The sequence below is a fragment of the Hylaeus volcanicus genome, chromosome 4, assembly GCF_026283585.1.
Source record: "Hylaeus volcanicus isolate JK05 chromosome 4, UHH_iyHylVolc1.0_haploid, whole genome shotgun sequence".
NCBI lineage: Eukaryota > Metazoa > Arthropoda > Insecta > Hymenoptera > Colletidae > Hylaeus > Hylaeus volcanicus.
In genome coordinates this window covers 29,054,942-29,058,107 of record NC_071979.1, presented here as the reverse complement: position 1 = coordinate 29,058,107, position 3,166 = coordinate 29,054,942, and the positions used below count along the sequence as shown (strand labels likewise).

The 3,166-nt window shown below is 42.0% G+C and overlaps 1 protein-coding gene across 7 annotated transcripts in view; it reads right to left on the bottom strand.

Moving 5' to 3' along the window:
* The window catches only part of LOC128875719 (protein roadkill), a 116,286-nt gene that overhangs the window by 9,500 nt on the left and 103,620 nt on the right, over positions 1 to 3,166 (bottom strand). The window lies entirely within an intron of this gene.

Here is a 3,166-nt window from a genome sequence, read left to right as displayed (position 1 = left end):
TATATATATATATATATATATATATATATATATATATATATATATATGGACTTGATAATTGGAGTGTTGGAAAAACTTGGATTTTCCGAAACTATTTAAACTATTTAAGAATTAGTTGAATGCTAAACAGGAGAAGAGAAAACCTCTCCCTTCGCAGTGGGTCAGCTTAAGATGCGAGGAATCGATACAAGGGGAAGGGTGAGAAACGTCAGCAAGGCACACCGACCCTGGATGAAGTGAAAGTCTTTTCTCTCTTTTTGATCGCTTTTTCGCTGGGAACAATATAGCTTATGGAGGGATATAAATTAAACGACAGTCTTCGGAGGCTCGTCGGGGACACCTCCGGCGCTCGTTAGAGCTAATGCGTCCTTAATCTCTGTACGGTGTATCGATTGCCACCTTCGGGCACCTGTAACTACTCCTGATCATGAAGCATAGCTTCTCATGATTGTTTCTGTGTTGCCAGAGGCATAGAGAACTTGTTTATTACACTAATAAACTGTCATATTTTTCATTGCGAAAGAAATTGTATAAAATAAACTGGTTGTTTTTCAAGATCCTCGCGCCAATACGAACGGAAAAGTCCTTTTCCATTTTTCGATACGAGTCTTCGTTACAGAGATACGAGCAGTTGAAGCTTCTGCGAGTGCGCGCAGGCGCGGCGAGCGATCAGCTGACTGGGATTACAAAATGGCGCGCGTCAGGAACCATGTTAACTTCAATTGGTCGTACATAAGTAACGAGGCTTCGGATCGAAAAATGGTAAAGGACTTTTCCGTTTATTTTAACGCGATAAATCGATTCCGATATAAAATGTTTGTATATTTGATTCGAGATCGCGTTGGAGTTTTTTATTATCTATGAACGCATTCCTTTGCTGTATCTGTCAGTCTTACAGATGTCCACCAATCGATCGCTGCTGAATGCTCATCAATTGATCACTCGTGAATCTTAAGAACCCTACGTCTAACTCGTGCAGTCATTTTCAAATCCCCTCTACTAGTACGAACCGATCGACTCTGCCAATCGATACCGAAGCCATCGAGCAGGAAACCACGTTCATCGAGAAATTCCTTGCCTCGCTTAGACGAACAGCTGAAAACAGCCTAGGTTGTTCGCGTACGCGGAGAGGGTTCGATGATCCACACTTCGGCGTGACCTTCGCGCATCGGAAGCTTAAGGTCAACACTCGCATCGAAACAGGTAAGAGGCGGCTATCTCAGAAGTTCAACGCACGCCTGGTACGTGTAATCTCGTAACCAGTTACGTCTTACATGGCTGCGCTACGCAGTTGGAAAATTATTTCCTGGATTTTGTTTCGCTGCTCTGCCTCGCAACGTCAGCCACATTTATGCCTATCGATCCAGAGGTTCGATGGGAATCGATTAAGTACGACGGAGGATATTGGAATTCGTAAAGAAATACCAGTTACGAACCCGATGCTCGATAAAAGTCACAATATGGCGGAGACTTTGGAAACTTTTAACGAGTATGGTTACATTTTGTAAATGTTACGATTAAAAATATTAGGTCGTCCCATAAGTTCGTGCCGAACACTGTGTCGATATTTAATAAAAAAAAAAACACAGAAATTTTCTAGTAACGGTATAACGAGTACCTTGAGAGAGGTGAGAAACTATCGTGAAATGAGACAGATTATCTTTTCTTGCGATACTTAAGAGTATGTTTCACATATTAATTTGAGAAATAGAAGTATAAATGGCACGAACTTTTAGGACGACCTAATACAAAACTCTGATAATATGGTACTCGAATAACAAGGTCGCCACGTTTATCGTGTTATCCATTTTTACATCAACCTGGAGCTTCTAACTGCACGGTTTCCAATAACACCGGAACCAACTGACCGCGTTATTGGAGGGTCTCGGTTGCTCTATCGAGTACTATTGCGGACCATCGGACCACCTTTTCTAACGCTCTGTACACGGCGCGCGCTAGATGCAAAATTTGGGCCAAATCGGTGACCCGAATGTCGCGGGATTCCCTCGTTAGTTTTACGTCATCTATTGCTCTCTCGATACCTAAAATAAGCTTCCATGAGCTACTTCGGGATAGGATAACTGAAACTTCGTGACGAAGGGAAGAGATGTGCGAAACGGTTAAACAAGTGTGCAAGAAGAAAATAAAAAGTTAACGACTTTCGTTATGTTTGCGTTGGACATTCTACATGAAATTCCCCGAAGTTTAGCGCGACATTTTCTCATCTATGATTGTTGTATCACGTCCAAGGTCCGGAAGAAGAATAGGTATACTACATTTTTAATATTTGGACTTTTCACTCAAAGAGATGATATCTCCCTTGAAAAATAATACAAAGTGAATGCAAAAGGGTCTTCGCGATCTTTAAACAACTATAATTATTGTACCTTACGATAATTATCCAATTTAAAAATACGCGATCTTCAGAGGCCACGGAATTTTAATCACAACAACGCTACAAATTCGACAATTCGTACAATTGCCTGTCCAATTTGGTGAAACGGATCACGCTGGGAATTTGTGGCAACAACGACCATCAAAACAAGGGTGTTAGCGTATCCCGAATCGTCCGCGCGGTTCGAGCAGCATTATTTTCCGAATCTAATTCCGTATCCACCACGTAATAGTACGTGTTGGACGGGGTCCAAGTCTGCCTACACGTTTGATTGATCCCCTCGAATGCGAGTTCATGTGTATTCCTTTCGTTAACTGCGATCACGTGATCCGCACAGTGACCCTCTGTCCGTTACGTCAGATTTGCGCAAGCGGGAGAGCACCCGTAAAGCTCGATTGGCAATTAAGCCGGGCAAATGTCGCGAAAAGGACGCGTTTTCGATTCACGGCTGGAAAAAAAAAGTTGCGATTCGAAAATAAACTAGACGATATAGAGGAATGTTCTAAAAATACACTCGAGTGCACGAGGGGGGTTCACGCGGTTGGACGCTTATGTTTATCGAATTAAGGGAATAACGACTCGAGTCGGGGAAATTTATTTTTGAGGGGAGATCCTTTTTTTGAGTGGAGAAAGAAATATATTTCGGGGGAGGAGGATTTAATATTTGATATTTTTCAATATCCTGAGTTACCAAGGGAGATCAAGTGGAGACATTAGGGATCCTTTTTTTGAATTGGGAAAGAAATATATTTGGGGGGAGGAGGATTTAAT